At 43.2% G+C, this 14,747-nt stretch overlaps 1 long non-coding RNA gene across 1 annotated transcript; it reads left to right on the forward strand.

Annotated features, from left to right (window-relative positions):
• The first annotated feature begins 4,387 nt into the window (after positions 1 to 4,387).
• LOC109285859 (uncharacterized) lies at positions 4,388 to 14,250 on the forward strand. The gene is made up of 2 exons (XR_009459889.1): positions 4,388 to 10,933; positions 13,918 to 14,250. It is a non-coding gene; the product is annotated as an uncharacterized LOC109285859 (long non-coding RNA).
• The last annotated feature ends 497 nt before the right edge of the window (positions 14,251 to 14,747 follow it).

Below are 14,747 nucleotides of genomic sequence, written 5' to 3' on the forward strand. Positions count from 1 at the left end.
CTTAGAAAAGCATTTATCTTAAAATAAAATCACAAGCCTAGAATATGATATAGCCACAGTATAAAACCCTGTAGTAATATTATTTTAGTTGTAAATTGCAATGTTGGGAACATTACTATAGATTTGTCTCATTGAGGTTTAGGCAAGACAGCACCTCCCTGAAATAATGATACTTAATAATAGTTCTTTTTTTGTAAGCATCTGCCAAGACCTAATTCTAAAATTCACTGTTGAGTACTATTAATTATTTGCATCGCAGCAGCACCTATTTGCCTTGCTTGGTATTGAGGCACCATTGTGCTATATGCTTAAAGAAAGGAACAGATAAAAGGTGTGAAAAGAAAGTACTATTTTATTTAACAGAGATGAAGTGAAGACTTGGTACCTAAGTTCTGTTCTGTGTAGCTTTTCCACCATAACTGTATGTCTACTATAACTGTAGTCACAAATGGATTTATTTTTAGCAGTGGATATTTCTGAGAAATTTCCACTGCTAGAAATCTTTCTGGGAGAGAGAGTGTATAGGTATTCATTCTGAAGCCACCCCCCCCCTCCCCCGCTCTTACCTTCACCAGATCAGAGTGATCCTAGCCTGGGAGAGGTATCCACAGGAGGAGTGGAGCCATGAAGAAAGACTCCCCACACCTTCTCCAGCCTGGGGTCTGGGGAACAGGCAGGGAGCAGCCTTCTCTACTCTGCTCACAGGCTCTGGCAGTGGGATGGATGGAGCAGCAGGGCAAAATGCCCTGCCCATTTCCCAGAACAAGTGGTTCCTGGTCTGGGGAAAAGGCAGGAAGCATTGCTTCACTGCCTCCCTCCCCTCTTGAACTGGTATGATTGCTTATATGCCCCCAGTTTCTACTGGCAGAGCAGGGATTCACTTCATAGAAACAGTTCCTGTATGTGGCCTATGTCTGTTTAGAAACGGACATAGTCAAAATAATACTCTCTTTTAGTGTGGATTCAATTATGTCGGTATAGGTTATTCACATAAACATTACAGTACACACAAGTATTGGTGGGTACATGGTACAGACTGTACTGCTTTAATTATTATCTGTTGCTAATCTAGGGCCAATGGCATACATCAGCGTTCCCCTACCAGTGTGCTGCGGCATATTGGTGTGCTGTCAGGCACATCCAGGTGTGCCGTAGCATTTTAGGCTGGAGCCATGCCCCCTGCCTGCTGCTGCTGCTGTGGACACAGACATGGGGGGCGTGAATCCAGCCATGGCTCCAGCCCAAAATGCCGTCCAGCTGACCGCTGGCTCCCCTTTCCCATTGGTGTTTGGATGGTTGCCTGCCACTGCACCCACACCTCTGCGTCCGGTGTGCTGCAGTGCTTTTTTGTTTAGGTGAGTGTGCCAGGGGGCAAAAAAGGTTGGGAAATGCTGGCATACGTTATAGTTATGTTTCAATTTATGTGTTAATAGCAATTTAAATAATAACAGTGGTACATATTCAGTCCATTTATAGTGCCATCAAGTAGCAAGCTAGCCACAAAGCTATTCCTCAAAATACATGGAAAATCTGTGGGCCATTTCTTTGGTGCCATAAACTGTCAGTGTCGGCATTGGGACTGGGACCACCTTGGTCCCAATGCCGAAAAGCAGCTGCTAGGAGAGCGGGTTGCATGGTTCCCTGGTTGTGGGGAGCTTAGGGGCTCTGCCTGTTAGGAACCTGGCAACTTCCTGCCTTGCCCTTCAATCCTGCTAGGCGTTGCAGGACGATGCTTTAAAATGCCATATTACAAGGAATTGGGCTGAATCTGCAGTTTTTAAGTGTCCTGGGGCTTGGGGACCCTGAGATGCGGGGAAAGGCTTCTTGATCCCGGGGTCCTGGTGCCCTGGGACTTCTAAAAGCCATGATGCAGCTGGGATATCCTGGGGCTGGGGTGGCAGTCATCTGATTGTCAGACTCACTCCAGACAGCTGCAGGTCTGTAACCAACCAGGTACTGTCAAGGCCGGGTCCTGTCAGACAGCCCCAGCTCTGGAGCCTACTAGAGGCAGCCCTGAGTCTGGGACAGGGTCAACCCCTGCCCAATCTCCAGAATCTCCATCTGTTTGGGATGGGGTATAAAATTCCTTTAATCCCAATTGTGCCATTGTTTTAACATATGCCAGGGGCCTTGGATAGTTACAGCAGAACAAAAGCTGGGTGTAGGTCAGCCCTGAATAATTTGACCCATGGTACGCAGGGTATATGTTGTGGACAGGAAGTATATATTTTGCTAAAAGCCAAGTGGAAATGAATTGATAAGAAGGAAGGAGAATGAGAGGGCAGGATATTCTCTAAATATAGTATATGCAAAGAAAGGTTCTCTTAAACTGCCACCATTTCCCTCCCTCCCTCTCTCCCTCCCCATCCCCCCACAAAAAAGACCTTTTACCCATTCCACATCTTTCATTCTTACTCTGTAGCTCTCTGCTAGCTTTTTAACAGCTTCTCATTTTGTGCTCACACAAGCTTTACTGGATTTGGCCATTTAGATTAAGATCTAAAAATAGTTGATAAAATAAGGTGAATCAGGTTACAACATCTAAGGTCATACATCCTCTTTGTAGCTAAAAATGTGTGCACTTGCTAACTGTAAGCTAGTGAGAGTTTACATATCTGATTTGGAATGTCTGTTATTTATACTAGTGTAAAAAAAATCATCCCCTGCTGTGCCTAACGGTAAGAATAGAGCACTGTAATACATGTAGTAAATGTGAATCATGCATGATTCCTTTTTAAGTTGCCGTATATGTAGCTAACTTTAGCTGTAAGTAAAGAGAAACAGGCAATGAAATCACAGATGTACAGTTCACACAACAGTAAAGTGACAAACAGTGTACAGTGACAAACAAGGAATGAAAATACAGAGGGGTTCACTTGAACACTTTGGGAGAATTAATGATCTAATGTTCAAACCAAAGTAAGTAAACTGCTGAGCTGTTTAGAACACACAGGTCCAGACTATGTTAAGAAGCTTTCCACAAAAATACTGATGTGGAGAGGAAAGTATTTTTAAAAGTGGGATATGGATGTCACAAATTCCATTTCCAAAATTAATGCTAGCAAGATTAGCCTTTCCATACCAGAGAGAAGAGTTTTCCAGGTTGCTAACAGTTACAGTGCTAAGTAGTGGTGTTTATCAGCTGCCTGTTGATTAAGTATCAAAAGCACTGTTCAAACTATTCCCAATGAATGATCTGATTAAATATAACTCTTATCTTATCTCACCTTCCAAAAGTATTTAATCTTCATGTTCAAATATAGCCAGTCTTCTCTGTCTTCAGAATGTAAGCTGTTAGATGCAGGCTGTGATTAATATGAAGTTAATCAACTACATAGGGTGAATATGTTCTGGAATGCAGCACTTTGAGCTGCAATGAGAAACAGTGAACAAATTTTTTAAATGTCACCAGTGATCTTGAAAGTGAGTTCATGTCTGTTCAGCTTCTGATATCAGAAAGGAGACTGCTGTTCAGAAAGTGCTGTGCCCCCATTCTTTGAAAATCAGGCCACTTTCTGATGTCTTGAGTTGAGCACCCAAAAATCAAAGAATCCAGGATCGCTGCTGACTCTTGCAACATCTTGGCCAAGATTAATTGCTCAAGTGATGGAACCTAATGCCTGTTTCAATCTCTGAGTGTATCTGGTATGAAATAGATATTTCTAGATGCCTATGCATAGTCTCACTGCTGTGTTTCCTGCTGGTTTTGGGGTATGTGGAAATGATTAAAGGTGATTTTTTGTTTGTAGTTTGAGGTAGCTATTTTGTGTATTAGCCATCTGTTTCAGCATTAGATTGTGCCTTTAGTGCAGGGGTGGGAAATTATTAAAGGCGGAGGGCTGCCTACCCAGTTTTGGCAGGCTGTCGAGGGCCACATGGGTAGCCTCGCCCCTTGACAGGTGCCCTGCCCCTCAACAGGTGCCCCACCCCTGGTCACCATCTTGGGACCAATGTCCTAGGGCCAGCACTGGTGGGGCCCAAAGCAAGGCACAGGTTTGCAGGGGTCTGTGTAGCCAGGCTGGGCTGTACCAATGGAGAGGGAGGAGCTGGCCCAGCTCCATAGAGCCCCTGCCAGCTGGGACCCCATACTCCTGCCACCCTGCTCTGGGCCCCACCGGCACAGGCCCCAGGACACCGGTGTGGGCCCCGTGCTCCTGCTGGCTCCCGCAGCTGCTCACTGCCCCCCAGCCTCGCAGTACAGGTGGGGGGCAGCACACAGCCCCAACCCCCTGCTCGCTGGCAGGGAAGAAGCTGGTGCTGAGCATGGGGAAAAGCAGCCCCTTGCCCCCTCCATGGCTGGCACTCTCTGCTGCAGGCGCTCGCAGCCCGCGCGGGGCTGTCCTGAGCAGGCACAGGCAGCCCCAGGCAGTCTGTGAGCGGCTGCAGCGTGGGGCGCTGGCCACAGGGCAGGCGAGGGGCCACTTTTCCCCAGGCCACATTTTACTGGGGTCCTCCCCTGCCCTTCCCCGCCCTTCCCCCTTACCTGAGTTTCCAGCAGGGGGCAGCCACATGTTCCCATGTCAGAAACCCCTGCTGGGGCTTCCGGCTGGGGGGGCAGGGCTGGGTAGGCCATGCTGTTGTGGGAGCCACTGGGCTTCCCCTGGGTCCTACTGCCACTGGTTCCTGTCATTTTTTACAGGAACCAAGGGTAGATAAATATTAATTTTCCAATTTTTTTTAGGTGCCCCGTGGGCCAAATCCAGCCTGTGGGCCATATTATGCCCACCCCTGCTTTAGCGCCTCTACAATAGAATAAAAAGCAATAGGAGGAACTGGTGGGGACAGGATAGATTTTGACATACATCTGGCTAGCATGAATGCTTCAGTGTAAGCAAGCTAGCAAATGCTGAGTTACATTTGCCCCCTGTATCGATTTGAAGAACAGCACTGAAAAAAAAAAAAAAACAAATTTTCTTTTGTTGAGATGCACCTTCAAAATTGAGATGCACCTTCAAAATCGCACTTCATACATGAGACCACTGTGCAACCTTGCCTCTGCCAGAGGTGGTTCATACATATGTTTGTGGATATCCCATTACCATTAAATGACCTACACCTCAAATTCTTTATAATCTATTATACTTGGGGACCTACTGAATTCGGCGTGGCTGCCCCCAATTTCACTGTCTGTGCGTGGCGTCGGGTGCTGTTTTCCAGGAAGAGTGGGGCAGGCCCACCCATGCCTCTGGCTGAGGGGTCCCAGAAGTCCTGCCCCTCCCCCAGAGATTGACAGATGGCAATCTGTTAATCTTGGGGAGGGCCAGGACTTCTGGAGCCACTTGGCCAATCAGAGGCATGGGGGTTGGGGGAACCCTGCTGTATTCCACCATGAAAATCCTCACCCCAGCACAGCTCCCCCCATGCTTCAGGATGCCAGGGCTTCCTGCCTGTTTCTGTTTTTATAGTGCTTGCCCCTCCCACCCCCCAGCTTGCTGCTGATTTTGCACCTTTTCACAGTCCTCGCACCCTTTATGTGGGGACTGCGCTTTTCACGGAGACCAAATTCACAGGTTCTGCAAAAATCACAAATTTGATATGTCCCTAACTATACCAATCCAACAGCCACATTTCTATTTCTGTTCTGCACAACATAAAAATCCCATGCACTGGTACAGGTTGGGAACTGCCTGACTGGGCAGCAGCTCTGTAGAACAGGATTAGGGGGTTACAGTGGACAATAAACTGAATATGAGCCAACAGTGTGCCCTTGTTGGCAAGAAGGCTAATGACATACTGGGCTGCATTGGTGGAGGTGTTGCCAGTGGATCAACACAAGTGATTATTCCTGTCTGTTAAGCACTGGTGAGACCACATCTGGAGTACTGTGTCTAGTTTTGGGCCCCCCACTACACAAAAGATGAGGACAAATTGGAGAGAGTCTGGCAGAGGGCAATGAAAATGGTTTGGGAGCTGGAGTACATGACTTCTGAGGAGGGGCTGAGGAAACTGGGCTTATTTAGTTTGGAGAAAAGAAGACTGAGAGGGGATTTAATAGCAGCCTTCAACTACCTGAAGGGTGGTTCCAAAGAGGATGGAGCTGGACTGTTCTCAGTGGTAGCAGATGACAGAACAAGGAGCAACGGTCTCAAGTTGCAGCAAGGGAAGTTTTGGTTAGATATTAGGAAACACTTTATCACTAGCAGAGTAGTAAAGCACTGGAACAGGTTATCCAGGTCATGGACTCTCCATCCTTGGAGGTTTGAGCAGGGGGTTGTACTAGATGACCTCCCAATGTCTCTTCCAACCCTCACTTTCTATGATTCTCTCATTCTCTTGATAACCCAGGCTGATGATACTGTACCTTTGATTCACTCGTACTCGTCTTTAGGATTTTGGCGTGTGGCAGAAGGGGACAAGGGGAGCATGGAATTAATAACTATTATCATTAGAATTTTTGCTGGGGGAGGAGATCCTAGGAAACCTTAGTAAAGTCTAAATCAGCTTTATAAAAAGCCTTACAATACAAAGGGTAGTAGATAGCAATTATGTTCTTGTCCTGTGTAGGACATACATCTTTCCAGCAGGAGGAGTCCTATGACTAAATTGCTTTCAGCGTGTCCTCTGTGGATTAGTCTGACAGTTTACAAGGAAAGCAGACAGGACTGAAAACAGTGGAAGAGCTCAAATGTTGTTTTAATTTTTTATCTGCAATAACAAATGTTTGAAGTGGCATGGGGGATGTATTCATGAGGCTAGTTAAATCTAATTTCCCAGCTACCATAAAATAAACTGGTGTGATAAAATAAGCTTCAGAAGAGATAAAACAAGCATTTTTAGAAGGAGAGAGAGACTGGTTCCCAGTAAAAGCTTTAGAAATAACCATAAATGTGACATTGACAGTAACTTTATATCAATACCTCATACCTCAGGGGCTTCCAACTGAAACAGAGCTTAGGTGGCTTTGGGCTGGACTACTGTGAATATGTAGAAGAGAGGACATGGCCTCTCCCATCCACATTCACTAGCTGCAGGAGGTGACAGAGAAGCACCCTCTACATATTGCCTGTATTACTCAATTGCCAAATTGTGCAATTAACTTAGACTGGTGTACATGCAAATTAACAATCATGCCATAAAAAAGTTCAACCAACTATAAAACTATTGCTGAAAATGTGTAATAACTCTATATCTGGTTGCTATCCACCTTTAATTTGCACGTGTAGCAGGGTGGTTGAGAGTCCTGTCAGCTGATCAGACTCCCAGCTGCGGGGCTACACCATGCACAACCAGTGCTGGGATTCCCACGGCTGAGGAGACTCTCAGCCGTGGCAGTGCAGGACTCTGGATCCCAGCAGCTGCAGGACACAGCTGTGATTTTCCCAGCTCCAGGGGTGCATGGAGCACCCCTGCAGCTGGAAGCCCTGTCAGCTGAGGGGGCTCCCAACCATGGGAGCCTGCTTTCTGCCGGGGCAGGAAGGGCCCGGGATGTGGCATGACAGGAGGTGTGATTGTATGGATTGTACATTAGATCCCAACAAACCTTTACCTGCATATGTAGAGGGGGCCAAAATAATGTATGGATGTATCATTATGCAAAGTTAAAATGCGGGGAGATACTCTCCATTGTTCATAAAATTAATTTTAACATGCCACTTCAGTTTACAGTTGTTTGAGAGAGAGAGATCTGTTGCTTACTATATTTTAATGGGATGATCTCAATTAATTTACAGTCAGTAATTAATAAATCTCTTAATACATCTGTGACATACATGCAGTCTCCACAGACTGGTAGTCTACACAGTCCCTAGTCTACACAGAGGGAAAAGAAGACAGGGGATTTTTTTATTATTATTCCAAAGGTGATGACTATCTTGGGTGTTTGTCTAAGACCACCTTTAAAGGGTCTGATATGCAAAAAAAGTGCTGAGAACTAACCCCTTGAAAATCAGACCTTTATAAGGTATGTCACTTTGGGTACTCAGTCACTAGTCTCTTTTGAAAATCTTTGCCTAAATGCCTTAACTATGGTCACGCTCCCAGTCAGCGGCAGAGTTAGGAACAGAGCTCAGAGCAGAGGACGTTTTCTGGAGTACTAGGTTACTGACATTTACCTTTGATTAAATCTGGTGTTATTAGCTTTGAAGGACATGTGGAAAGTTACATGGAGACCAGTGTCAAAATTTGACTCTTAAAAATGTAACTTTAAGCAAGAAATGTAAATAAGTAGAAGACAGGAACCATTCCCAAAATATATTTTTATATAAGAATCTAATGTTGCTGTTGTTTAATAAATGAACGAAATATGATATGGAGCAGTAGGGGATTTATGTGGAGTAATAGGCTTTGTACTGGTCTTCTGTGCCAGAGTGACTTTCAGCTTATACCTTTATCACAAAATCAGCATATGTAGGAGGAAGTTGTCTTTTCTCTGGTAAAATTAAACCCATTAAATGTCTTATCTTATACTGTTAATCCAAAAGGATTCCTTTTTGTATGTACAGACACAACAAATCCTTCCTTCCTTCCTTGTAAAACAATACTAGCTGTAAATAAGTAAGAACACACTAATGTTAAGCAAATCTTTTATTCAAATGTCAGCATCCTGGGGACTAAATTGAAATCATCTTCAAGAAAGAGCATGGCATCTTATATCAATGTTTTGTTTGCATTTCTTATGAGAATTGTGAAGTAGTTAGGGTGCAACTGCAGCCTCTGGCAGTGAACAAAAGCTCATCTTAAATTACTGTCCTGTGCCAAGGAAAACTCTCAAACAAAAGAGGTTCTCACTTGATTTCTAAAGGAGTTGCTGTTTGCTTTCCAGTTCAACAAAGCATTATTAAAGCTGAATTGTCTTTGCTATCGAATATCTGTTAGGAAAATTTTGCATGACATGGTTTTTTTCTGGTGTAAGAAATCTCCCTAAATATGTTACCTATGTACTATTTGAACCCACAGGGTTTGGGTATTTGTGTGGGAGTAGGGAAGGGGGAGGCTCAAACATTTACTAGCAATTTTTTGTGGAAAACTCTTGGAGGTTCAGAAGAGGTACAGGACTCTCCCCTGTTAGTACAGATCTGTTACCCCCAAAAGTACAGTTTTGTGGGTTTTTTTAACTCTCTCGTGCACTTCTTTATATTGATCTCTATCTGAAGATAAGCTTTTGATACACATAGCAAAAGCTGGAGGGGTTAAAGTGACAAAAACTGTTAGTATCATGGAAAAATTCTCAAGAAAGATTAGAATGGTTTAGAATTAAAGAAGAGCTTGAATAAGAAATTATGTGATAAAATATGCAGAATAATTCATAGTACAGAGAAGTACTGGATAGACATCACATACCTCACCCTTTTTTTCATCAATCAAGAGCAAGGAGATATTTGAAGGCAAGAAAATAAATTTAAATGTAATCAAACAAAATATTATTTTATATAACACACACTTCTACTGTGGAAGTCATTGTCAAGTGGTATAATTAAGGCCAATCACTTGGCAAGTGAAAAAAAGAAAGAGGCATTTAGGCCAGGTACAGACATTGTACTTTTACCTGTATAAGTGATTGGAAGCAGGTTTATGCCCATAGTAGAACAGAAGTTTGGCATGCATAAACTGACTGGTACAAAAACAGCAGAACCTGGTCTAAGATTTGCCCCCTGCCCCTAAACTATTCTGTTTATAGAAAACCACTTAACTTAGATCCTTGGGGTTGCTGAGTGGCTGTACCCAGTCTAGGGTATTTCTAATTAGTACTAATTAATCTAATACTAATTTATAGAGCTGTTATAATAAGGATGAAAAAGCTGAATGTGATTCATAGGTTCCAGGAGGAAATGGGGGACAGGACTAGATGTTTCTACAGGGCTTCAAATGGGGCAGATATGGGACAAAACTACCTGTTGTTTGTATGCCGCCTATTGCAGGGGGGGGCTCTGATCTTTACCTGTAACTCTGTGCTATCAAAGTAGAAATAATAAATAATAACTCAACCCATGGCATGACTTTGCAAGATGTTCCTTCACAAGCCAAGTGTAATAAAACAGTCTCAAAGCCCCTGTTAACTTTAGTAGCCTGAGGTTTGCTCTGAGATTTAGACAGATCTTTTAACTGGAATTTGTAAGGGCTTCTATGAAACTATATTCAAAACAAAAATCAAACAAGAAATAGTCATATCTGTCCAGATTGCAATTAGAGATAGAAAAAATACATAGATCTGTGATGTTTTACAAGCCTATAGAAAGTTCTAAAACATATGCTTTGACAATGATTTCAGGAATATTTTTTTCCTTTTGAAATCCACATTCTTCCCCCAGCCCGCTCAAAGGAAAAGAGATTTTTTTATTTGGCTCCCAGAACTGATACATTTCTAAAAGCTTCTGCATTATAGATCTTGACTTCTGTTGCTGACTTTAACAGCTCCTTTGGAACAGAAGACTCAATATTAATGCAAGTAACTATTATGGCAGCTTCAGACTTTACACAGATTGTAACAGCTTGCGCTTCAATGCTTTCTTTGCAAAACAGGTCTCTTCATCCTGTCCTTCATCTGTTCTTTTAGGTGTGATGTGATGGGACTAGCATTTTTTGATTCAGATAAATACTATGCATTTCTGTGGATATATGGGTGAACCAGAAAGAAACAGTTTGTATCTCTGCCATGGACTGAGTCTGAAACTTTATGAAGGGCTGGAATGGTTCAGTGAAGAAATGTCCTTCCTCAGGAACCCAGATCACCCAGCTAGCCCATAAACTGTTTTTCCTTCTGACTGTGATCCCTATAAAGAAGCTTCCCAGCCCCCTCAAATTGTTATGCCTTTGCTTTTAAAGGGGGCATGGATGGGAGCCTACTGCATAACTGAGTGAAGACATTAGCGTGCAACTTGTTTATGAAGCTGTATGATTCATAGCAGGAAAACAGAAGTTATCAAGATATGGGCAAGAGCAGGAGCAGGACTTTTGGAGATGCACAGTTATCCACCTCCAGCCCAAAGAAGGACAGGTAACTGAACAATGAGGTACAGTTTAATTGTATAAGGTATAATATTGTATTTTAGGATGGGATACCTCAGAACATGCAGGATTCCCTCTTTCCCCACCACAGCTTGAGCAAGGAGATTGTTCTTTCCAAAAACAGTTTTGAACTGACAATGCATTTCTTCCCCACACCCAGGTAAGCAGCTGTTCAGAACCTTGTCACTTTACTGCTGCTTAAGAGTCAGCAATTGCAAAATGTATTGTTGTGAGAAAAGCGAGAAGATGAGGGAAAACATTAGTGTCACAGAATGATATGCAGGACAGAGAAGAGAGGAGAAAAAGGGAACAAAAGGCTGAGAAAAAACAAAGTCTGGGATGGGGAGTGAGGGAAAATGAGAGGAGAGGGGAGATAAAGAAAACAATGACGCCATAGGATTTTGAAAAAGGGGTTCAGGAGCAGTTATTGGCACTGCAGGGGTGGCTGCATCCCTGCTCCCAGCCTCCCCACCATCACTAGGCCAGATAAACTGGTGGTTTTCAGCTTGTGGTCTGCAGATCCCTGGGGGGTCCGCAGACTATGTCAAAGGGGTCTGCAAAAGATGACTACAATCAATCAAAAGTATGTGAATACCCACGCTTACAATTCAAAAGGGTCCGCACCTCCATTTGAAATTTTTTAGGGGTTCAGCAAATGAAAAAAGGTTGAAAACCGCTGAGATAGACCATGCTATGGCAGAAGCAGCCAGAGATTTTTTTTTAAAGTCCCTGAATCAGGTAAGAACTCACCCCATTCTCTGCACCTTCTCACTTCCCCTCCGTGCTAAGTGGTACATCCCCTCCCCTCCTGTTCTCTCCTTCCCCCTCTCTACTTATGCTTGTGGGTACAAGAAAGGGAGACCTGTCCACAGCTGCCATAAGAACATGTGAAATCCTATGAAATATGAACTTTCATTTCTACCCAGGAGAACTTTTACAATCTTTTCTCCAATGCCTGATGAAGGGTGTTTGTGCCTGAAAGCTTGCTTAAAAAATACGACTACAACCTGGATACCTAACATAAGAACTGCCATTTACTGAACCATTTTGCCCAGTATCCTATCACACAGGCTAAGTACAGACAATAAAAATGCCCGAGGCTCAGTCAATTAAATCACTGCAGGTTAATCTAAGCTGCGTAGATTTGAACCAATAAACAAGTGAACAGACATTCATTTTTTATTCTGGAAATGCACTGAGAAATTGGAGACGGTCCAGAGGTGGGCAACAAAAATGATCAAGGGCTTGGAAGGCAACTTATTTGAGGAGAGGCTAAAGGAGCTAGGCATGTTTAGCTTACATAAAAGTTGCTTAAGAGGGGAATAATAGCAGTCTTCAAATACTTTAAGGGCTGTCATCAAGAATAGGGAAAGCACCTTTTTTTTCTCTTGCTGAGGAGAGGAGGACACAGACCAACAGCTTGACATTGCAGCAAAATAAAATTAGGTTGGATATCTGGAAAAACTTCTTCACTGTTAGAATAGTGAAGTAGTGAAATTAGACTCTCCATTACTAGAGGTGTTCAAGGAGAGGTTGGATAGCCACTGGTTGGGCATGATCTAAGTGTAGTTATGCCTGTTTTCTACCATGGGTATTTCCCAAGCTTCTGGGCTTTGCTAGTTGCTCTTGCCCCTCCCCCTTCCTCCTTTTTTGGCTATATGTCAGGGTGTTTTTAAGCCTCCCCAGAGGCATTAAGTGTTTGCTACAGCTAAACCTTTGGTCTTCAACACGGGTGTGCTGATTTTCCTGCTAGGAGCAAAGCTAGAGGTTCCTGGCTAGAAGATCTTCCCCCTTTGCTTAGGGTCAGACCAATCACTATATTTGGGGTCAGGAAGGAATTTTACCCAATGATCATATTGTTATAGACCCGTGGTGGGGTTTTGCCTTCCTTTTTAGCTGGGGATATGGCTCTCTATCTGGGACCTCTTTAGCATATATTGACAACATATTATAGAAGCAGGACATTGGCTGCCATGGTTCCCCTGCTTTATCTGTGGCAGGTTAGGTGGTAGGTCTATGTTGTGTCAGGGTTGAGGGTAGTATTATGTAAAGTTTAGATTATGATTGTATGGGATGGTTTGGATTGGGATGATCCTGCCTTGGGCAGGGGTTGGACTAGATGACCTCTGGAGGTCCTTTCCAGCCTTACTTCTCTATGACTTTGACTGAAGATGGTACACTATCACAAACAATTAACACCATATGGCTATGCTGTACACAGGTTTAGGGCAGGACATGGAGAATCCCATGTGTGGCTGAAATTGCAAGAGACAATAGCATATAGATGTATAATGTATTAAATTGCATAGGAACTAGTGGGTCCAAATGCAGGTTCAGGACTGAATACCAGTAATATAATTTTGACCAATTAGCCAATTGTTTTATCTTCAGTAAGACGGAGGTTGGGGTACAGGTCACCACAGCTGGTAAATGTTTCTGGGAAGAAGTGATCCACAAGGAACTGGCCTGAGAGGGGGGAAAGCAAGTCCAGCCCGACTTCTGTATGATTCTATTTCAGCAGAGTTAATGTCCTGAAAGCACTAAACTGGGTTCCTTAATGAGTGATTATTTTTCAATCAGTTCTCATCTCTTTTTTTGGGGAGCAGGGTGAGGGGGGTACCTAAAGCAGTGAATGGTGGCCAAGAAAGCATTAATTTCTTGATGTGTTAGTCTCTATTATAATTATTGGTATGAACCCAGCTAGGACTGGGGTCGCATAGCACTAAATGCTGTTATACACTCCCAGGTTAGAGTCCCAGCCTCTAACCCAAAGGAAAAATAGGAGGGGAAACAAGGGCAGAGGTGAAGTTAATTGACCACAGTCACCCAGTAGCAGATCTGGAACTAGAACTTTTGACTTCTTCGTCCCAACAAAGCTTTATGCACTAGATCGTGTTGTCTCTTGAAGCTGTTCTTTTTGTATAGCTGAAGCAGATTTAAAAGAGATTTCAAAGCTGCTGTTTTACCATCCAGCTTTTAAGGAGCCCACATGGAAAGCCAGACTTTTCTGCCAGCCTCCATCCATTTCAGCAAGATGTTTACATGGCAAGAAAATGCTTCCAGTTTACTTTCAGGACCTCTTGTTTATACCCGTCATTCCAAATGAGACTATGAAATGATGAAGACAACAGGTAGCCAGAACATTTTCATATAGTTGTTCTCCTTTTGCATGTACACCAGGTATAAAAATGCCACCAGGTACCAAAAATGTATTTGTTTGGCTGTTCCATAGCTAGTGAAGTGACTACTAGGAGTTCTGATTCTCCTGTCACTTGCACCAGTTTTATACTAAAAGCTTTCTACTAAGATCAACAGAGTTGCTCCTGTTTTTCACCTGTGTAAGTGAAAGGAGATTTGGGCCTAACAGTTCACTTCCTTGTTTCCGCTGTATTTTAAATGAATATAAAATATTTGTTTTGTTAATGTTAAAACATGTGTACTGCTGTTAATTATTTCTTTCTGCTCCTCTCCTTATAATTAACACCTGCTTTTAGCTAATGAGTGCTGGCCTGGTAAAGCAGAAAGAGGCTCATCATGCAAATTGCTATGTGCATTTTGGATCCATGCCCCAGTTTTACATCTTATTTCTTACCTTTATTTTAATGATTGTAGCACCATAGCTTAGTGGGGTTCATCAAGTATGCAACAAAGTTCTTCTCTCACTCACACCTCAGTACTATTAACAGATGATTGAAACATTACCATTGAACAATGATAAAGCAGGGTGGTGTTTGTTGGTCTGATCATATGAGTACAAAAACTTTGTTTAAAGTGGGCAGGAGAAAAAGACTTCAGCAGGTTGG

This window comes from Alligator mississippiensis, chromosome 2 (genome assembly GCF_030867095.1).
Source record: "Alligator mississippiensis isolate rAllMis1 chromosome 2, rAllMis1, whole genome shotgun sequence".
Lineage (NCBI taxonomy): Eukaryota > Metazoa > Chordata > Crocodylia > Alligatoridae > Alligator > Alligator mississippiensis.